A 20,688-nucleotide genomic window follows, 5' to 3' on the forward strand; every position below is an offset into this window, starting at 1 on the left:
TACTAGAATATAAATGGTCTTGATCATGTTAATCTTTTGGGCCTCGGTGGATTTTGCTTCGCTTCTTTCGTAAAATAGTAGTAACGTACTTCAGCCGTATCTATCCTGCTTTAATTATGACACGTTGTCGTTACCGTGGTGATTGCGTCTCATTCTTCGTCCAGGGATTCCTGACTGCGGATCGATGTTAACATTCCGGTCTCCGGTAAGTCAGATTTGTGTTTCCTCCCAGACAGACTACACCCATTGCATAATGACCCCCACGGTTCTAGAAAGGATATCATTTGATAGAAGTAATAAGACTGGCACTAACACCATGTTGTGGTATACAATTTCGACGCTAAAGATTGGTAATATCTCTCTCTCTCTCTCTCTCTCTCTCTCTCTCTCTCTCTCTCTCTCTCTCTCTCTCTCTCTCTCTCTCTCTCTCTCTTATCCATCTGTTGCTGGATTTTGTCCTATTCTTTTTGAGATTCTAAATTTCACCCTTTCAATCCGCTATCCAAAAGTTGTATTTGCGTCATCGTTATCGCCCTCTTATGAACTGTATTTTTTCTTTAATGTTATCATGAATTTCATACATTTTCTTATAAGTTTATATTTCGCCTCGGGCAATTATACTGTTCGTGTCGTCATCATGTAAACATATGTTCACCGGTCTTTGTTTCGTATACAGTGTATAACCTAAACATTCGGGAAAGCAAATTCCCTGTTGTTTTTCCGTCTATCTTGTTCCGTTCAGCAGACTTTATCTCCAATTCTTCCTCCCAGAAAACATTTTCTTCAAATAGTGGTTTAGAGAATGTAACATATGTTCGAAGATTAATTACGCCCCTCAGTAATTGATTCGTATTTCCACTACAAATTAGCATAACCTACAACAAGTGTACGATACTGTTAAATTAATTGCACAATGATGAGACAAAGAATTAAACTTTCAGGACCTCTTAAAGTTTCAACTTTGGATAATTTCTATACCGTATCAATTACGGAATAATTGGCATCAGCTATCATGTACTATGTAGCAGTGTAGAAGTAAATATTTTGTTAGCATGGGGAAATTTTAAAGAAATAGACATCATAAGATATATATCAATATCATTAAAGTTGTGATATTTTTTTTTTTTAATCTAGCCTGCATATATGCATTGCCACGTAATTCAATAAACTGGCTGTATACGTCTGTGCTATAAGAAAGAATTTCGTTCACATCAGTAACATGGCGTCGGTGGTGTAACGGTTAGCATGGTTGCCTTCCAAGCAGTCGATCCGGGTTCGACTCCCGGCCGACGCACGTAATTTTTGTTTGGATTTGATGGAATCAAATAGCATGTTCCTTACACGAGTTGACGAACATTCGGAAATGTAGTGTTTCTTTATTTGCGAGAGAGCTTGTTTTCATATCTTTTTGTCTAACTTAACTCCAATAGGTTAAGATACAATTTGCTATAAAACTTCAAATATATGAAGCTTTATATATTGATGGGTAATGAACTCGAATGCGATATATATCTAAGAAAATTTAAACAGGTGTAATTATGGCGTCGGTGGTGTAACGGTTAGCATGGTTGCCTTCCAAGCAGTCGATCCGGGTTCGACTCCCGGCCGACGCATGAATTTTTTATATTGAATGAAATTTATTGCCTGTAGACGTCATTTGAAAAAAAAAAATATTCTGACCATTCCGATTCATGTTGTCTCAGTGCTTCCACAACTTTTTAATAGAAGCACCCCAGTGATTTCAAATTTCGGACTACTCGGCATACCGGCATTAATTTCATCTCTTTACCAATCCAAGTTGATACAACTAAACCATTTGGACCAGTAGTGCTGAACAACTTTTGACACTAACTGTAGTAATCTTGAAACAAGTAAAACAGACAGCAAACTGTTTGAACGTTGATGCCATTTAAAATTGGCCATTCTTCAAGACAGCAAAAATAGATGTTTCCGCTGAGGATTGAACTCAGGACCTTCCGCGTGTTAAGCGGATGTGATTTTTTTTTTTTTTATCTTTATTATAATCAAACTTCGTATTTACATATCACAGTTCAGAATTACACATCAATGAAAAACATTATTATCAATTACTGTCCTTTCTCTGAAAAGAAACATTCAATATTCTACATTTACAATTCAAATGCATGAAATATTTTTCACGAACACAATTATCTGGTTATATACTCATATATAGATATCATATTATATCCTTATAGAAAAATATTCATATACTTATATTCTAACTCACTCTTATCTACCATTCAGCACATACATTCAAATTGATAAAAAGCTTACACAGAATACAAAGAAAATTTAGAGTGAAAAATGATTATGACGTCTTATTTTCCGACAGAGGACAAAAAATAATACAATAGAAAATATTGTTCGCACTGGGCTGGATTCCATTCCACAACGCAATCAAAATTCGAAGTATTAAATATCGAGTCAATCATCAGCTATTTTAAGACATGCAAACAGAGCACAAAAATTTTCAAAATATTTGGAAAAACTTTTTCACAACATACTCACAAACAACATACAAACTATCTCTCTTACAAATCAACATATAATAAAATAATAAAACATTTAAAGTTTTTTATTTGTCGCAAATTCTATCATCTCATCTAGTCCTTTTCTCACATCATCAGTCATCAATTTCGGTATAGTTCTTACATCACGAAAATCTTCAGTCAACACTTTATTAAATTTATAGAAACCTCGGTCACTGCAATCGAGTATTTCAAATTCTTTCTCATCTATATGATACAATATCAGACGATTCCTCAATGTTTTTCCGATCAACAATTCGTTACGACCTCCTGATTGTTTCAAAACAAATTTTGGAATTAACTTAATATCAGTTGCAATATTTGACGGAAATGTTTGTTTACTTTTGTCATTATTTTCTACCAATTTATCGCGTTGAGATGTAGCAGATAGAATATCCCTGTAATTTACTTTACTAAGCGGCGGAAATTCTGAAAGTTCATCATCTTTTGTATTACATTTATTCCTTTCAATTTTGTCCATGGATAATCTACCTTTGTTTTTATTTACATTTTTTCTATTGACACAATTAACTGATACAGACAATTCTTTACCTGTATCGATTGCACTCAGTTCTATAGTTGGACGTTCTATACCGGTTTCAATGTTACCTGAACATGCTATAACGGAGGCCTCAGACGGGTTATCTTCAATGTCCATTATATCCGATGTATTTGCCGCCACTGTTTCGTCCTGTATTTTATTGCTTTCAAATACACAATCTGAATGAATCATCTCGATATGATTTTCAATATTCGAAATAGTTTCAACACTGTTGTTATACTCTTTCATTCGTTTTTTGTCACGGTTGACAGTTGAAATCGACTTTCGTTTACTTTTATTTGTATCTTCATTTGCAAACATTATAGAAATACGTGCTCTGTCACTTTCACCATGCACAGTAAATGTAATATTTCGAAATTGTTCACAAGCATTTTCAATGGTACTCCTTAATAAGGATGGAAGTCTCTCCATTATAATATAATTCACCCTTGGGTAGCCTCTTTTTATACGACAATGTTTACAATAATGTAAAACATTACAAACGACAGTTTTGTTATAATTAAAGTCAAAAACTTACTTCTGATACAAGTTAGAACGTTTATATTCCGAAAATATGCTTGGAAATCCGAGCAATCACTTATAACACAGTAAATATTTCCTTAGACATAAACACAACGTCCAGTCACTTAAAGGTCCACTCGACCCCCCCATCCAATTCTTCCTCCCAGAAAACATTTTCTTCAAATAGTGGTTTAGAGAATGTAACATATGTTCGAAGATTAATTACGCCCCTCAGTAATTGATTCGTATTTCCACTACAAATTAGCATAACCTACAACAAGTGTACGATACTGTTAAATTAATTGCACAATGATGAGACAAAGAATTAAACTTTCAGGACCTCTTAAAGTTTCAACTTTGGATAATTTCTATACCGTATCAATTACGGAATAATTGGCATCAGCTATCATGTACTATGTAGCAGTGTAGAAGTAAATATTTTGTTAGCATGGGGAAATTTTAAAGAAATAGACATCATAAGATATATATCAATATCATTAAAGTTGTGATATTTTTTTTTTTAATCTAGCCTGCATATATGCATTGCCACGTAATTCAATAAACTGGCTGTATACGTCTGTGCTATAAGAAAGAATTTCGTTCACATCAGTAACATGGCGTCGGTGGTGTAACGGTTAGCATGGTTGCCTTCCAAGCAGTCGATCCGGGTTCGACTCCCGGCCGACGCACGTAATTTTTGTTTGGATTTGATGGAATCAAATAGCATGTTCCTTACACGAGTTGACGAACATTCGGAAATGTAGTGTTTCTTTATTTGCGAGAGAGCTTGTTTTCATATCTTTTTGTCTAACTTAACTCCAATAGGTTAAGATACAATTTGCTATAAAACTTCAAATATATGAAGCTTTATATATTGATGGGTAATGAACTCGAATGCGATATATATCTAAGAAAATTTAAACAGGTGTAATTATGGCGTCGGTGGTGTAACGGTTAGCATGGTTGCCTTCCAAGCAGTCGATCCGGGTTCGACTCCCGGCCGACGCATGAATTTTTTATATTGAATGAAATTTATTGCCTGTAGACGTCATTTGAAAAAAAAAAAAAAATATTCTGACCATTCCGATTCATGTTGTCTCAGTGCTTCCACAACTTTTTAATAGAAGCACCCCAGTGATTTCAAATTTCGGACTACTCGGCATACCGGCATTAATTTCATCTCTTTACCAATCCAAGTTGATACAACTAAACCATTTGGACCAGTAGTGCTGAACAACTTTTGACACTAACTGTAGTAATCTTGAAACAAGTAAAACAGACAGCAAACTGTTTGAACGTTGATGCCATTTAAAATTGGCCATTCTTCAAGACAGCAAAAATAGATGTTTCCGCTGAGGATTGAACTCAGGACCTTCCGCGTGTTAAGCGGATGTGATAACCACTACACCACGGAAACCTTGGGGTTCTAAGCGTGAATTTAAGCTTAAAACCATGACGGAAATCAACGGCACAGCATTGCAGCTCAGGCATATCAACAGTTGACCTAATTGATGGTTAACTTAACTTCTGCCGGCAGACAATCGCTATTTTAACATATGTCGTCTTTCTTTTGTATTCGAAATCTCAAATTGATCCAACACGTAGTGTATACTTTAATTTTTAGTTATTCCTGTCACATAGAAACCGTTCTTAATTTTCAATCGATAGCTACAATTTGTCAATAAAAATAACATATTCTAGAGATTGGAATACTTGTTCACTGTCTTGGTACAATGTGGTATGTGATATGAAATTATTTATAATCTATTTAATTTCACTAAGCAGTGTCAGGCTCGTTGGTCTAGTGGTATGATTCTCGCTTCGGGTGCGAGAGGTCCCGGGTTCGACTCCCGGACGAGCCCTAATTTTTGGCATTGCAAAAGGATCCGCTCATTTAACATCAAATCGCGAAACTGAGGTACCAATGATGTAAGGCCACAATTTAGAGAATCACGGAAGCACAAATATACAAGCAGCGTAATATCGTTACCCATCTGGTCTTCCCGTCCTCATCAATGTCAGCCTGCAAAATGGGCTATAGACATTACTCGTGATACAACTTAAAAGGGAGTCTCCAACCATGTACAGTATATTCATTCAACTGGTCAATTTCCTACCATAGAGGTGTCATGGATACTAGAATATAAATGGTCTTGATCATGTTAATCTTTTGGGCCTCGGTGGATTTTGCTTCGCTTCTTTCGTAAAATAGTAGTAACGTACTTCAGCCGTATCTATCCTGCTTTAATTATGACACGTTGTCGTTACCGTGGTGATTGCGTCTCATTCTTCGTCCAGGGATTCCTGACTGCGGATCGATGTTAACATTCCGGTCTCCGGTAAGTCAGATTTGTGTTTCCTCCCAGACAGACTACACCCATTGCATAATGACCCCCACGGTTCTAGAAAGGATATCATTTGATAGAAGTAATAAGACTGGCACTAACACCATGTTGTGGTATACAATTTCGACGCTAAAGATTGGTAATATCTCTCTCTCTCTCTCTCTCTCTCTCTCTCTCTCTCTCTCTCTCTCTCTCTCTCTCTCTCTCTCTCTTATCCATCTGTTGCTGGATTTTGTCCTATTCTTTTTGAGATTCTAAATTTCACCCTTTCAATCCGCTATCCAAAAGTTGTATTTGCGTCATCGTTATCGCCCTCTTATGAACTGTATTTTTTCTTTAATGTTATCATGAATTTCATACATTTTCTTATAAGTTTATATTTCGCCTCGGGCAATTATACTGTCGTCATCATGTAAACATATGTTCACCGGTCTTTGTTTCGTATACAGTGTATAACCTAAACATTCGGGAAAGCAAATTCCCTGTTGTTTTTCCGTCTATCTTGTTCCGTTCAGCAGACTTTATCTCCAATTCTTCCTCCCAGAAAACATTTTCTTCAAATAGTGGTTTAGAGAATGTAACATATGTTCGAAGATTAATTACGCCCCTCAGTAATTGATTCGTATTTCCACTACAAATTAGCATAACCTACAACAAGTGTACGATACTGTTAAATTAATTGCACAATGATGAGACAAAGAATTAAACTTTCAGGACCTCTTAAAGTTTCAACTTTGGATAATTTCTATACCGTATCAATTACGGAATAATTGGCATCAGCTATCATGTACTATGTAGCAGTGTAGAAGTAAATATTTTGTTAGCATGGGGAAATTTTAAAGAAATAGACATCATAAGATATATATCAATATCATTAAAGTTGTGATATTTTTTTTTTTTAATCTAGCCTGCATATATGCATTGCCACGTAATTCAATAAACTGGCTGTATACGTCTGTGCTATAAGAAAGAATTTCGTTCACATCAGTAACATGGCGTCGGTGGTGTAACGGTTAGCATGGTTGCCTTCCAAGCAGTCGATCCGGGTTCGACTCCCGGCCGACGCACGTAATTTTTGTTTGGATTTGATGGAATCAAATAGCATGTTTCTTACACGAGTTGACGAACATTCGGAAATGTAGTGTTTCTTTATTTGCGAGAGAGCTTGTTTTCATATCTTTTTGTCTAACTTAACTCCAATAGGTTAAGATACAATTTGCTATAAAACTTCAAATATATGAAGCTTTATATATTGATGGGTAATGAACTCGAATGCGATATATATCTAAGAAAATTTAAACAGGTGTAATTATGGCGTCGGTGGTGTAACGGTTAGCATGGTTGCCTTCCAAGCAGTCGATCCGGGTTCGACTCCCGGCCGACGCATGAATTTTTTATATTGAATGAAATTTATTGCCTGTAGACGTCATTTGAAAAAAAAAAATATTCTGACCATTCCGATTCATGTTGTCTCAGTGCTTCCACAACTTTTTAATAGAAGCACCCCAGTGATTTCAAATTTCGGACTACTCGGCATACCGGCATTAATTTCATCTCTTTACCAATCCAAGTTGATACAACTAAACCATTTGGACCAGTAGTGCTGAACAACTTTTGACACTAACTGTAGTAATCTTGAAACAAGTAAAACAGACAGCAAACTGTTTGAACGTTGATGCCATTTAAAATTGGCCATTCTTCAAGACAGCAAAAATAGATGTTTCCGCTGAGGATTGAACTCAGGACCTTCCGCGTGTTAAGCGGATGTGATAACCACTACACCACGGAAACCTTGGGGTTCTAAGCGTGAATTTAAGCTTAAAACCATGACGGAAATCAACGGCACAGCATTGCAGCTCAGGCATATCAACAGTTGACCTAATTGATGGTTAACTTAACTTCTGCCGGCAGACAATCGCTATTTTAACATATGTCGTCTTTCTTTTGTATTCGAAATCTCAAATTGATCCAACACGTAGTGTATACTTTAATTTTTAGTTATTCCTGTCACATAGAAACCGTTCTTAATTTTCAATCGATAGCTACAATTTGTCAATAAAAATAACATATTCTAGAGATTGGAATACTTGTTCACTGTCTTGGTACAATGTGGTATGTGATATGAAATTATTTATAATCTATTTAATTTCACTAAGCAGTGTCAGGCTCGTTGGTCTAGTGGTATGATTCTCGCTTCGGGTGCGAGAGGTCCCGGGTTCGACTCCCGGACGAGCCCTAATTTTTGGCATTGCAAAAGGATCCGCTCATTTAACATCAAATCGCGAAACTGAGGTACCAATGATGTAAGGCCACAATTTAGAGAATCACGGAAGCACAAATATACAAGCAGCGTAATATCGTTACCCATCTGGTCTTCCCGTCCTCATCAATGTCAGCCTGCAAAATGGGCTATAGACATTACTCGTGATACAACTTAAAAGGGAGTCTCCAACCATGTACAGTATATTCATTCAACTGGTCAATTTCCTACCATAGAGGTGTCATGGATACTAGAATATAAATGGTCTTGATCATGTTAATCTTTTGGGCCTCGGTGGATTTTGCTTCGCTTCTTTCGTAAAATAGTAGTAACGTACTTCAGCCGTATCTATCCTGCTTTAATTATGACACGTTGTCGTTACCGTGGTGATTGCGTCTCATTCTTCGTCCAGGGATTCCTGACTGCGGATCGATGTTAACATTCCGGTCTCCGGTAAGTCAGATTTGTGTTTCCTCCCAGACAGACTACACCCATTGCATAATGACCCCCACGGTTCTAGAAAGGATATCATTTGATAGAAGTAATAAGACTGGCACTAACACCATGTTGTGGTATACAATTTCGACGCTAAAGATTGGTAATATCTCTCTCTCTCTCTCTCTCTCTCTCTCTCTCTCTCTCTCTCTCTCTCTCTCTCTTATCCATCTGTTGCTGGATTTTGTCCTATTCTTTTTGAGATTCTAAATTTCACCCTTTCAATCCGCTATCCAAAAGTTGTATTTGCGTCATCGTTATCGCCCTCTTATGAACTGTATTTTTTCTTTAATGTTATCATGAATTTCATACATTTTCTTATAAGTTTATATTTCGCCTCGGGCAATTATACTGTTCGTGTCGTCATCATGTAAACATATGTTCACCGGTCTTTGTTTCGTATACAGTGTATAACCTAAACATTCGGGAAAGCAAATTCCCTGTTGTTTTTCCGTCTATCTTGTTCCGTTCAGCAGACTTTATCTCCAATTCTTCCTCCCAGAAAACATTTTCTTCAAATAGTGGTTTAGAGAATGTAACATATGTTCGAAGATTAATTACGCCCCTCAGTAATTGATTCGTATTTCCACTACAAATTAGCATAACCTACAACAAGTGTACGATACTGTTAAATTAATTGCACAATGATGAGACAAAGAATTAAACTTTCAGGACCTCTTAAAGTTTCAACTTTGGATAATTTCTATACCGTATCAATTACGGAATAATTGGCATCAGCTATCATGTACTATGTAGCAGTGTAGAAGTAAATATTTTGTTAGCATGGGGAAATTTTAAAGAAATAGACATCATAAGATATATATCAATATCATTAAAGTTGTGTTATATTTTTTTTTTTAATCTAGCCTGCATATATGCATTGCCACGTAATTCAATAAACTGGCTGTATACGTCTGTGCTATAAGAAAGAATTTCGTTCACATCATTAACATGGCGTCGGTGGTGTAACGGTTAGCATGGTTGCCTTCCAAGCAGTCGATCCGGGTTCGACTCCCGGCCGACGCACGTAATTTTTGTTTGGATTTGATGGAATCAAATAGCATGTTCCTTACACGAGTTGACGAACATTCGGAAATGTAGTGTTTCTTTATTTGCGAGAGAGCTTGTTTTCATATCTTTTTGTCTAACTTAACTCCAATAGGTTAAGATACAATTTGCTATAAAACTTCAAATATATGAAGCTTTATATATTGATGGGTAATGAACTCGAATGCGATATATATCTAAGAAAATTTAAACAGGTGTAATTATGGCGTCGGTGGTGTAACGGTTAGCATGGTTGCCTTCCAAGCAGTCGATCCGGGTTCGACTCCCGGCCGACGCATGAATTTTTTATATTGAATGAAATTTATTGCCTGTAGACGTCATTTGAAAAAAAAAAATATTCTGACCATTCCGATTCATGTTGTCTCAGTGCTTCCACAACTTTTTAATAGAAGCACCCCAGTGATTTCAAATTTCGGACTACTCGGCATACCGGCATTAATTTCATCTCTTTACCAATCCAAGTTGATACAACTAAACCATTTGGACCAGTAGTGCTGAACAACTTTTGACACTAACTGTAGTAATCTTGAAACAAGTAAAACAGACAGCAAACTGTTTGAACGTTGATGCCATTTAAAATTGGCCATTCTTCAAGACAGCAAAAATAGATGTTTCCGCTGAGGATTGAACTCAGGACCTTCCGCGTGTTAAGCGGATGTGATAACCACTACACCACGGAAACCTTGGGGTTCTAAGCGTGAATTTAAGCTTAAAACCATGACGGAAATCAACGGCACAGCATTGCAGCTCAGGCATATCAACAGTTGACCTAATTGATGGTTAACTTAACTTCTGCCGGCAGACAATCGCTATTTTAACATATGTCGTCTTTCTTTTGTATTCGAAATCTCAAATTGATCCAACACGTAGTGTATACTTTAATTTTTAGTTATTCCTGTCACATAGAAACCGTTCTTAATTTTCAATCGATAGCTACAATTTGTCAATAAAAATAACATATTCTAGAGATTGGAATACTTGTTCACTGTCTTGGTACAATGTGGTATGTGATATGAAATTATTTATAATCTATTTAATTTCACTAAGCAGTGTCAGGCTCGTTGGTCTAGTGGTATGATTCTCGCTTCGGGTGCGAGAGGTCCCGGGTTCGACTCCCGGACGAGCCCTAATTTTTGGCATTGCAAAAGGATCCGCTCATTTAACATCAAATCGCGAAACTGAGGTACCAATGATGTAAGGCCACAATTTAGAGAATCACGGAAGCACAAATATACAAGCAGCGTAATATCGTTACCCATCTGGTCTTCCCGTCCTCATCAATGTCAGCCTGCAAAATGGGCTATAGACATTACTCGTGATACAACTTAAAAGGGAGTCTCCAACCATGTACAGTATATTCATTCAACTGGTCAATTTCCTACCATAGAGGTGTCATGGATACTAGAATATAAATGGTCTTGATCATGTTAATCTTTTGGGCCTCGGTGGATTTTGCTTCGCTTCTTTCGTAAAATAGTAGTAACGTACTTCAGCCGTATCTATCCTGCTTTAATTATGACACGTTGTCGTTACCGTGGTGATTGCGTCTCATTCTTCGTCCAGGGATTCCTGACTGCGGATCGATGTTAACATTCCGGTCTCCGGTAAGTCAGATTTGTGTTTCCTCCCAGACAGACTACACCCATTGCATAATGACCCCCACGGTTCTAGAAAGGATATCATTTGATAGAAGTAATAAGACTGGCACTAACACCATGTTGTGGTATACAATTTCGACGCTAAAGATTGGTAATATCTCTCTCTCTCTCTCTCTCTCTCTCTCTCTCTCTCTCTCTCTCTCTCTCTCTCTCTCTCTCTCTCTCTCTCTCTCTCCATCTGTTGCTGGATTTTGTCCTATTCTTTTTGAGATTCTAAATTTCACCCTTTCAATCCGCTATCCAAAAGTTGTATTTGCGTCATCGTTATCGCCCTCTTATGAACTGTATTTTTTCTTTAATGTTATCATGAATTTCATACATTTTCTTATAAGTTTATATTTCGCCTCGGGCAATTATACTGTTCGTGTCGTCATCATGTAAACATATGTTCACCGGTCTTTGTTTCGTATACAGTGTATAACCTAAACATTCGGGAAAGCAAATTCCCTGTTGTTTTTCCGTCTATCTTGTTCCGTTCAGCAGACTTTATCTCCAATTCTTCCTCCCAGAAAACATTTTCTTCAAATAGTGGTTTAGAGAATGTAACATATGTTCGAAGATTAATTACGCCCCTCAGTAATTGATTCGTATTTCCACTACAAATTAGCATAACCTACAACAAGTGTACGATACTGTTAAATTAATTGCACAATGATGAGACAAAGAATTAAACTTTCAGGACCTCTTAAAGTTTCAACTTTGGATAATTTCTATACCGTATCAATTACGGAATAATTGGCATCAGCTATCATGTACTATGTAGCAGTGTAGAAGTAAATATTTTGTTAGCATGGGGAAATTTTAAAGAAATAGACATCATAAGATATATATCAATATCATTAAAGTTGTGATATTTTTTTTTTTTAATCTAGCCTGCATATATGCATTGCCACGTAATTCAATAAACTGGCTGTATACGTCTGTGCTATAAGAAAGAATTTCGTTCACATCAGTAACATGGCGTCGGTGGTGTAACGGTTAGCATGGTTGCCTTCCAAGCAGTCGATCCGGGTTCGACTCCCGGCCGACGCACGTAATTTTTGTTTGGATTTGATGGAATCAAATAGCATGTTCCTTACACGAGTTGACGAACATTCGGAAATGTAGTGTTTCTTTATTTGCGAGAGAGCTTGTTTTCATATCTTTTTGTCTAACTTAACTCCAATAGGTTAAGATACAATTTGCTATAAAACTTCAAATATATGAAGCTTTATATATTGATGGGTAATGAACTCGAATGCGATATATATCTAAGAAAATTTAAACAGGTGTAATTATGGCGTCGGTGGTGTAACGGTTAGCATGGTTGCCTTCCAAGCAGTCGATCCGGGTTCGACTCCCGGCCGACGCATGAATTTTTTATATTGAATGAAATTTATTGCCTGTAGACGTCATTTGAAAAAAAAAAATATTCTGACCATTCCGATTCATGTTGTCTCAGTGCTTCCACAACTTTTTAATAGAAGCACCCCAGTGATTTCAAATTTCGGACTACTCGGCATACCGGCATTAATTTCATCTCTTTACCAATCCAAGTTGATACAACTAAACCATTTGGACCAGTAGTGCTGAACAACTTTTGACACTAACTGTAGTAATCTTGAAACAAGTAAAACAGACAGCAAACTGTTTGAACGTTGATGCCATTTAAAATTGGCCATTCTTCAAGACAGCAAAAATAGATGTTTCCGCTGAGGATTGAACTCAGGACCTTCCGCGTGTTAAGCGGATGTGATAACCACTACACCACGGAAACCTTGGGGTTCTAAGCGTGAATTTAAGCTTAAAACCATGACGGAAATCAACGGCACAGCATTGCAGCTCAGGCATATCAACAGTTGACCTAATTGATGGTTAACTTAACTTCTGCCGGCAGACAATCGCTATTTTAACATATGTCGTCTTTCTTTTGTATTCGAAATCTCAAATTGATCCAACACGTAGTGTATACTTTAATTTTTAGTTATTCCTGTCACATAGAAACCGTTCTTAATTTTCAATCGATAGCTACAATTTGTCAATAAAAATAACATATTCTAGAGATTGGAATACTTGTTCACTGTCTTGGTACAATGTGGTATGTGATATGAAATTATTTATAATCTATTTAATTTCACTAAGCAGTGTCAGGCTCGTTGGTCTAGTGGTATGATTCTCGCTTCGGGTGCGAGAGGTCCCGGGTTCGACTCCCGGACGAGCCCTAATTTTTGGCATTGCAAAAGGATCCGCTCATTTAACATCAAATCGCGAAACTGAGGTACCAATGATGTAAGGCCACAATTTAGAGAATCACGGAAGCACAAATATACAAGCAGCGTAATATCGTTACCCATCTGGTCTTCCCGTCCTCATCAATGTCAGCCTGCAAAATGGGCTATAGACATTACTCGTGATACAACTTAAAAGGGAGTCTCCAACCATGTACAGTATATTCATTCAACTGGTCAATTTCCTACCATAGAGGTGTCATGGATACTAGAATATAAATGGTCTTGATCATGTTAATCTTTTGGGCCTCGGTGGATTTTGCTTCGCTTCTTTCGTAAAATAGTAGTAACGTACTTCAGCCGTATCTATCCTGCTTTAATTATGACACGTTGTCGTTACCGTGGTGATTGCGTCTCATTCTTCGTCCAGGGATTCCTGACTGCGGATCGATGTTAACATTCCGGTCTCCGGTAAGTCAGATTTGTGTTTCCTCCCAGACAGACTACACCCATTGCATAATGACCCCCACGGTTCTAGAAAGGATATCATTTGATAGAAGTAATAAGACTGGCACTAACACCATGTTGTGGTATACAATTTCGACGCTAAAGATTGGTAATATCTCTCTCTCTCTCTCTCTCTCTCTCTCTCTCTCTCTCTCTCTCTCTCTCTCTCTCTCTCTCTCTCTCTCTCTCTCTCTCTCTTATCCATCTGTTGCTGGATTTTGTCCTATTCTTTTTGAGATTCTAAATTTCACCCTTTCAATCCGCTATCCAAAAGTTGTATTTGCGTCATCGTTATCGCCCTCTTATGAACTGTATTTTTTCTTTAATGTTATCATGAATTTCATACATTTTCTTATAAGTTTATATTTCGCCTCTGGCAATTATACTGTTCGTGTCGTCATCATGTAAACATATGTTCACCGGTCTTTGTTTCGTATACAGTGTATAACCTAAACATTCGGGAAAGCAAATTCCCTGTTGTTTTTCCGTCTATCTTGTTCCGTTCAGCAGACTTTATCTCCAATTCTTCCTCCCAGAAAACATTTTCTTCAAATAGTGGTTTAGAGAATGTAACATATGTTCGAAGATTAATTACGCCCCTCAGTAATTGATTCGTATTTCCACTACAAATTAGCATAACCTACAACAAGTGTACGATACTGTTAAATTAATTGCACAATGATGAGACAAAGAATTAAACTTTCAGGACCTCTTAAAGTTTCAACTTTGGATAATTTCTATACCGTATCAATTACGGAATAATTGGCATCAGCTATCATGTACTATGTAGCAGTGTAGAAGTAAATATTTTGTTAGCATGGGGAAATTTTAAAGAAATAGACATCATAAGATATATATCAATATCATTAAAGTTGTGATATTTTTTTTTTTTAATCTAGCCTGCATATATGCATTGCCACGTAATTCAATAAACTGGCTGTATACGTCTGTGCTATAAGAAAGAATTTCGTTCACATCAGTAACATGGCGTCGGTGGTGTAACGGTTAGCATGGTTGCCTTCCAAGCAGTCGATCCGGGTTCGACTCCCGGCCGACGCACGTAATTTTTGTTTGGATTTGATGGAATCAAATAGCATGTTCCTTACACGAGTTGACGAACATTCGGAAATGTAGTGTTTCTTTATTTGCGAGAGAGCTTGTTTTCATATCTTTTTGTCTAACTTAACTCCAATAGGTTAAGATACAATTTGCTATAAAACTTCAAATATATGAAGCTTTATATATTGATGGGTAATGAACTCGAATGCGATATATATCTAAGAAAATTTAAACAGGTGTAATTATGGCGTCGGTGGTGTAACGGTTAGCATGGTTGCCTTCCAAGCAGTCGATCCGGGTTCGACTCCCGGCCGACGCATGAATTTTTTATATTGAATGAAATTTATTGCCTGTAGACGTCATTTGAAAAAAAAAAATATTCTGACCATTCCGATTCATGTTGTCTCAGTGCTTCCACAACTTTTTAATAGAAGCACCCCAGTGATTTCAAATTTCGGACTACTCGGCATACCGGCATTAATTTCATCTCTTTACCAATCCAAGTTGATACAACTAAACCATTTGGACCAGTAGTGCTGAACAACTTTTGACACTAACTGTAGTAATCTTGAAACAAGTAAAACAGACAGCAAACTGTTTGAACGTTGATGCCATTTAAAATTGGCCATTCTTCAAGACAGCAAAAATAGATGTTTCCGCTGAGGATTGAACTCAGGACCTTCCGCGTGTTAAGCGGATGTGATAACCACTACACCACGGAAACCTTGGGGTTCTAAGCGTGAATTTAAGCTTAAAACCATGACGGAAATCAACGGCACAGCATTGCAGCTCAGGCATATCAACAGTTGACCTAATTGATGGTTAACTTAACTTCTGCCGGCAGACAATCGCTATTTTAACATATGTCGTCTTTCTTTTGTATTCGAAATCTCAAATTGATCCAACACGTAGTGTATACTTTAATTTTTAGTTATTCCTGTCACATAGAAACCGTTCTTAATTTTCAATCGATAGCTACAATTTGTCAATAAAAATAACATATTCTAGAGATTGGAATACTTGTTCACTGTCTTGGTACAATGTGGTATGTGATATGAAATTATTTATAATCTATTTAATTTCACTAAGCAGTGTCAGGCTCGTTGGTCTAGTGGTATGATTCTCGCTTCGGGTGCGAGAGGTCCCGGGTTCGACTCCCGGACGAGCCCTAATTTTTGGCATTGCAAAAGGATCCGCTCATTTAACATCAAATCGCGAAACTGAGGTACCAATGATGTAAGGCCACAATTTAGAGAATCACGGAAGCACAAATATACAAGCAGCGTAATATCGTTACCCATCTGGTCTTCCCGTCCTCATCAATGTCAGCCTGCAAAATGGGCTATAGACATTACTCGTGATACAACTTAAAAGGGAGTCTCCAACCATGTACAGTATATTCATTCAACTGGTCAATTTCCTACCATAGAGGTGTCATGGATACTAGAATATAAATGGTCTTGATCATGTTAATCTTTTGGGCCTCGGTGGATTTTGCTTCGCTTCTTTCGTAAAATAGTAGTAACGTACTTCAGTCGTATCTATCCTGCTTTAATTATGACACGTTGTCGTTACCGTGGTGATTGCGTCTCATTCTTCGTCCAGGGATTCCTGACTGCGGATCGATGTTAACATTCCGGTCTCCGGTAAGTCAGATTTGTGTTTCCTCCCAGACAGACTACACCCATTGCATAATGACCCCCACGGTTCTAGAAAGGATATCATTTGATAGAAGTAATAAGACTGGCACTAACACCATGTTGTGGTATACAATTTCGACGCTAAAGATTGGTAATATCTCTCTCTCTCTCTCTCTCTCTCTCTCTCTCTCTCTCTCTCTCTTATCCATCTGTTGCTGGATTTTGTCCTATTCTTTTTGAGATTCTAAATTTCACCCTTTCAATCCGCTATCCAAAAGTTGTATTTGCGTCATCGTTATCGCCCTCTTATGAACTGTATTTTTTCTTTAATGTTATCATGAATTTCATACATTTTCTTATAAGTTTATATTTCGCCTCGGGCAATTATACTGTTCGTGTCGTCATCATGTAAACATATGTTCACCGGTCTTTGTTTCGTATACAGTGTATAACCTAAACATTCGGGAAAGCAAATTCCCTGTTGTTTTTCCGTCTATCTTGTTCCGTTCAGCAGACTTTATCTCCAATTCTTCCTCCCAGAAAACATTTTCTTCAAATAGTGGTTTAGAGAATGTAACATATGTTCGAAGATTAATTACGCCCCTCAGTAATTGATTCGTATTTCCACTACAAATTAGCATAACCTACAACAAGTGTACGATACTGTTAAATTAATTGCACAATGATGAGACAAAGAATTAAACTTTCAGGACCTCTTAAAGTTTCAACTTTGGATAATTTCTATACCGTATCAATTACGGAATAATTGGCATCAGCTATCATGTACTATGTAGCAGTGTAGAAGTAAATATTTTGTTAGCATGGGGAAATTTTAAAGAAATAGACATCATAAGATATATATCAATATCATTAAAGTTGTGATATTTTTTTTTTTTAATCTAGCCTGCATATATGCATTGCCACGTAATTCAATAAACTGGCTGTATACGTCTGTGCTATAAGAAAGAATTTCGTTCACATCAGTAACATGGCGTCGGTGGTGTAACGGTTAGCATGGTTGCCTTCCAAGCAGTCGATCCGGGTTCGACTCCCGGCCGACGCACGTAATTTTTGTTTGGATTTGATGGAATCAAATAGCATGTTCCTTACACGAGTTGACGAACATTCGGAAATGTAGTGTTTCTTTATTTGCGAGAGAGCTTGTTTTCATATCTTTTTGTCTAACTTAACTCCAATAGGTTAAGATACAATTTGCTATAAAACTTCAAATATATGAAGCTTTATATATTGATGGGTAATGAACTCGAATGCGATATATATCTAAGAAAATTTAAACAGGTGTAATTATGGCGTCGGTGGTGTAACGGTTAGCATGGTTGCCTTCCAAGCAGTCGATCCGGGTTCGACTCCCGGCCGACGCATGAATTTTTTATATTGAATAATATTTATTGCCTGTAGACGTCATTTGAAAAAAAAAAATATTCTGACCATTCCGATTCATGTTGTCTCAGTGCTTCCACAACTTTTTAATAGAAGCACCCCAGTGATTTCAAATTTCGGACTACTCGGCATACCGGCATTAATTTCATCTCTTTACCAATCCAAGTTGATACAACTAAACCATTTGGACCAGTAGTGCTGAACAACTTTTGACACTAACTGTAGTAATCTTGAAACAAGTAAAACAGACAGCAAACTGTTTGAACGTTGATGCCATTTAAAATTGGCCATTCTTCAAGACAGCAAAAATAGATGTTTCCGCTGAGGATTGAACTCAGGACCTTCCGCGTGTTAAGCGGATGTGATAACCACTACACCACGGAAACCTTGGGGTTCTAAGCGTGAATTTAAGCTTAAAACCATGACGGAAATCAACGGCACAGCATTGCAGCTCAGGCATATCAACAGTTGACCTAATTGATGGTTAACTTAACTTCTGCCGGCAGACAATCGCTATTTTAACATATGTCGTCTTTCTTTTGTATTCGAAATCTCAAATTGATCCAACACGTAGTGTATACTTTAATTTTTAGTTATTCCTGTCACATAGAAACCGTTCTTAATTTTCAATCGATAGCTACAATTTGTCAATAAAAATAACATATTCTAGAGATTGGAATACTTGTTCACTGTCTTGGTACAATGTGGTATGTGATATGAAATTATTTATAATCTATTTAATTTCACTAAGCAGTGTCAGGCTCGTTGGTCTAGTGGTATGATTCTCGCTTCGGGTGCGAGAGGTCCCGGACGAGCCCTAATTTTTGGCATTGCAAAAGGATCCGCTCATTTAACATCAAATCGCGAAACTGAGGTACCAATGATGTAAGGCCACAATTTAGAGAATCACGGAAGCACAAATATACAAGCAGCGTAATATCGTTACCCATCTGGTCTTCCCGTCCTCATCAATGTCAGCCTGCAAAATGGGCTATAGACATTACTCGTGATACAACTTAAAAGGGAGTCTCCAACCATGTACAGTATATTCATTCAACTGGTCAATTTCCTACCATAGAGGTGTCATGGATACTAGAATATAAATGGTCTTGATCATGTTAATCTTTTGGGCCTCGGTGGATTTTGCTTCGCTTCTTTCGTAAAATAGTAGTAACGTACTTCAGCCGTATCTATCCTGCTTTAATTATGACACGTTGTCGTTACCGTGGTGATTGCGTCTCATTCTTCGTCCAGGGATTCCTGACTGCGGATCGATGTTAACATTCCGGTCTCCGGTAAGTCAGATTTGTGTTTCCTCCCAGACAGACTACACCCATTGCATAATGACCCCCACGGTTCTAGAAAGGATATCATTTGATAGAAGTAATAAGACTGGCACTAACACCATGTTGTGGTATACAATTTCGACGCTAAAGATTGGTAATATCTCTCTCTCTCTCTCTCTCTCTCTCTCTCTCTCTCTCTCTCTCTCTCTCTCTCTCTCTCTCTCTCTCTCTCTCTCTCTCTCTCTCTCTCTCTCTCTCTCTCTCTCTTATCCATCTGTTGCTGGATTTTGTCCTATTCTTTTTGAGATTCTAAATTTCACCCTTTCAATCCGCTATCCAAAAGTTGTATTTGCGTCATCGTTATCGCCCTCTTATGAACTGTATTTTTTCTTTAATGTTATCATGAATTTCATACATTTTCTTATAAGTTTATATTTCGCCTCGGGCAATTATACTGTTCGTGTCGTCATCATGTAAACATATGTTCACCGGTCTTTGTTTCGTATACAGTGTATAACCTAAACATTCGGGAAAGCAAATTCCCTGTTGTTTTTCCGTCTATCTTGTTCCGTTCAGCAGACTTTATCTCCAATTCTTCCTCCCAGAAAACATTTTCTTCAAATAGTGGTTTAGAGAATGTAACATATGTTCGAAGATTAATTACGCCCCTCAGTAATTGATTCGTATTTCCACTACAAATTAGCATAACCTACAACAAGTGTACGATACTGTTAAATTAATTGCACAATGATGAGACAAAGAATTAAACTTTCAGGACCTCTTAAAGTTTCAACTTTGGATAATTTCTATACCGTATCAATTACGGAATAATTGGCATCAGCTATCATGTACTATGTAGCAGTGTAGAAGTAAATATTTTGTTAGCATGGGGAAATTTTAAAGAAATAGACATCATAAGATATATATCAATATCATTAAAGTTGTGATATTTTTTTTTTTTTAATCTAGCCTGCATATATGCATTGCCACGTAATTCAATAAACTGGCTGTATACGTCTGTGCCAAAAGAAAGAATTTCGTTCACATCAGTAACATGGCGTCGGTGGTGTAACGGTTAGCATGGTTGCCTTCCAAGCAGTCGATCCGGGTTCGACTCCCGGCCGACGCACGTAATTTTTGTTTGGATTTG

At 37.2% G+C, this 20,688-nt stretch overlaps 1 long non-coding RNA gene and 26 other non-coding genes across 27 annotated transcripts in view; 21 read left to right on the top strand and 6 right to left on the bottom strand.

The window, feature by feature from the left end:
• LOC143075996 (uncharacterized) overlaps nucleotides 1-20,688 on the top strand; it is a 284,414-nt gene that overhangs the window by 184,587 nt on the left and 79,139 nt on the right. The window lies entirely within an intron of this gene.
• Trnag-ucc (transfer RNA glycine (anticodon UCC)) lies at nucleotides 1,223-1,294 on the top strand. Its single transcript has one exon. It is a non-coding gene; the product is annotated as a tRNA-Gly (tRNA).
• Nucleotides 1,542-1,613, top strand: Trnag-ucc (transfer RNA glycine (anticodon UCC)). Its single transcript has one exon. It is a non-coding gene; the product is annotated as a tRNA-Gly (tRNA).
• Trnag-ucc (transfer RNA glycine (anticodon UCC)) lies at nucleotides 4,230-4,301 on the top strand. Its single transcript has one exon. It is a non-coding gene; the product is annotated as a tRNA-Gly (tRNA).
• Nucleotides 4,549-4,620, top strand: Trnag-ucc (transfer RNA glycine (anticodon UCC)). Its single transcript has one exon. It is a non-coding gene; the product is annotated as a tRNA-Gly (tRNA).
• On the bottom strand, nucleotides 4,957-5,029 carry Trnav-aac (transfer RNA valine (anticodon AAC)). The gene has a single exon. It is a non-coding gene; the product is annotated as a tRNA-Val (tRNA).
• On the top strand, nucleotides 5,403-5,474 carry Trnap-cgg (transfer RNA proline (anticodon CGG)). Its single transcript has one exon. It is a non-coding gene; the product is annotated as a tRNA-Pro (tRNA).
• On the top strand, nucleotides 6,953-7,024 carry Trnag-ucc (transfer RNA glycine (anticodon UCC)). The gene has a single exon. It is a non-coding gene; the product is annotated as a tRNA-Gly (tRNA).
• Trnag-ucc (transfer RNA glycine (anticodon UCC)) lies at nucleotides 7,272-7,343 on the top strand. The gene has a single exon. It is a non-coding gene; the product is annotated as a tRNA-Gly (tRNA).
• Trnav-aac (transfer RNA valine (anticodon AAC)) lies at nucleotides 7,676-7,748 on the bottom strand. The gene has a single exon. It is a non-coding gene; the product is annotated as a tRNA-Val (tRNA).
• Trnap-cgg (transfer RNA proline (anticodon CGG)) lies at nucleotides 8,122-8,193 on the top strand. The gene has a single exon. It is a non-coding gene; the product is annotated as a tRNA-Pro (tRNA).
• On the top strand, nucleotides 9,667-9,738 carry Trnag-ucc (transfer RNA glycine (anticodon UCC)). The gene has a single exon. It is a non-coding gene; the product is annotated as a tRNA-Gly (tRNA).
• Trnag-ucc (transfer RNA glycine (anticodon UCC)) lies at nucleotides 9,986-10,057 on the top strand. The gene has a single exon. It is a non-coding gene; the product is annotated as a tRNA-Gly (tRNA).
• Nucleotides 10,390-10,462, bottom strand: Trnav-aac (transfer RNA valine (anticodon AAC)). Its single transcript has one exon. It is a non-coding gene; the product is annotated as a tRNA-Val (tRNA).
• On the top strand, nucleotides 10,836-10,907 carry Trnap-cgg (transfer RNA proline (anticodon CGG)). Its single transcript has one exon. It is a non-coding gene; the product is annotated as a tRNA-Pro (tRNA).
• On the top strand, nucleotides 12,399-12,470 carry Trnag-ucc (transfer RNA glycine (anticodon UCC)). The gene has a single exon. It is a non-coding gene; the product is annotated as a tRNA-Gly (tRNA).
• On the top strand, nucleotides 12,718-12,789 carry Trnag-ucc (transfer RNA glycine (anticodon UCC)). The gene has a single exon. It is a non-coding gene; the product is annotated as a tRNA-Gly (tRNA).
• Trnav-aac (transfer RNA valine (anticodon AAC)) lies at nucleotides 13,122-13,194 on the bottom strand. Its single transcript has one exon. It is a non-coding gene; the product is annotated as a tRNA-Val (tRNA).
• Nucleotides 13,568-13,639, top strand: Trnap-cgg (transfer RNA proline (anticodon CGG)). Its single transcript has one exon. It is a non-coding gene; the product is annotated as a tRNA-Pro (tRNA).
• On the top strand, nucleotides 15,140-15,211 carry Trnag-ucc (transfer RNA glycine (anticodon UCC)). Its single transcript has one exon. It is a non-coding gene; the product is annotated as a tRNA-Gly (tRNA).
• Nucleotides 15,459-15,530, top strand: Trnag-ucc (transfer RNA glycine (anticodon UCC)). The gene has a single exon. It is a non-coding gene; the product is annotated as a tRNA-Gly (tRNA).
• On the bottom strand, nucleotides 15,863-15,935 carry Trnav-aac (transfer RNA valine (anticodon AAC)). Its single transcript has one exon. It is a non-coding gene; the product is annotated as a tRNA-Val (tRNA).
• Nucleotides 16,309-16,380, top strand: Trnap-cgg (transfer RNA proline (anticodon CGG)). The gene has a single exon. It is a non-coding gene; the product is annotated as a tRNA-Pro (tRNA).
• On the top strand, nucleotides 17,843-17,914 carry Trnag-ucc (transfer RNA glycine (anticodon UCC)). The gene has a single exon. It is a non-coding gene; the product is annotated as a tRNA-Gly (tRNA).
• Nucleotides 18,162-18,233, top strand: Trnag-ucc (transfer RNA glycine (anticodon UCC)). Its single transcript has one exon. It is a non-coding gene; the product is annotated as a tRNA-Gly (tRNA).
• Nucleotides 18,566-18,638, bottom strand: Trnav-aac (transfer RNA valine (anticodon AAC)). Its single transcript has one exon. It is a non-coding gene; the product is annotated as a tRNA-Val (tRNA).
• On the top strand, nucleotides 20,596-20,667 carry Trnag-ucc (transfer RNA glycine (anticodon UCC)). Its single transcript has one exon. It is a non-coding gene; the product is annotated as a tRNA-Gly (tRNA).

This window comes from Mytilus galloprovincialis, chromosome 5 (genome assembly GCF_965363235.1).
Source record: "Mytilus galloprovincialis chromosome 5, xbMytGall1.hap1.1, whole genome shotgun sequence".
NCBI lineage: Eukaryota > Metazoa > Mollusca > Bivalvia > Mytilida > Mytilidae > Mytilus > Mytilus galloprovincialis.